Genomic DNA, 576 nt, shown 5'->3' with positions numbered 1-576 from the left:
TGAAGACTTTCCATTCCACAAGTTCACGAAGCAAGAGCATGTATAGACGAAATGTAATAGCAATAAGTGAACGGAGTATCATAAACTAAAAGGTATTCGATTCGATTTTGTTTATACTCACGGCGGGAGAGATAACGCGTGCCTTGCGTTGCTGTATTATCACGGGTATAAATGACGTTCATAATAATACGGGTACAAATAACGTTCATAATAAAACGGGTACAAATAACGTTCATAATAATACGGGTACAAATAACGTTCATGCGTCTGATAAATCCAAAAAAAAGATTATACGTGCTATTAAAAAGGGAAGGCTTTTTCTCTGAGTTCTGTACTGATTCCTTTGTGAAATCTATTTTGCATGAGAACAAATGTTGAAATGTTTTGCTATGTACGTAAAAAAATGCATTCAGTTTAGGTAAAGAAATTTATGCAGTAATAAAAAACTGCAATCATTAAGTCACAAGAATATCTTCGAAACTGTAAACAGAACGATAATAACAATAAATAACGAAAAAAACAACTATAGGTACACAAAATAGTTTTCATTAACGAAGAAGAATAGCAAATATTTGT

At 32.1% G+C, this 576-nt stretch overlaps 1 protein-coding gene across 1 annotated transcript in view; it reads right to left on the bottom strand.

The window, feature by feature from the left end:
• Nucleotides 1-576, bottom strand: part of LOC119592805 (carbohydrate sulfotransferase 11-like) — a gene marked incomplete in the record, with an annotated part of 7,914 nt that overhangs the window by 5,280 nt on the left and 2,058 nt on the right.

This window comes from Penaeus monodon, chromosome 31 (assembly GCF_015228065.2).
Source record: "Penaeus monodon isolate SGIC_2016 chromosome 31, NSTDA_Pmon_1, whole genome shotgun sequence".
NCBI classification, from domain to species: Eukaryota; Metazoa; Arthropoda; class Malacostraca; order Decapoda; family Penaeidae; genus Penaeus; species Penaeus monodon.
This window is presented reverse-complemented; position numbering and strand designations above follow the sequence as displayed.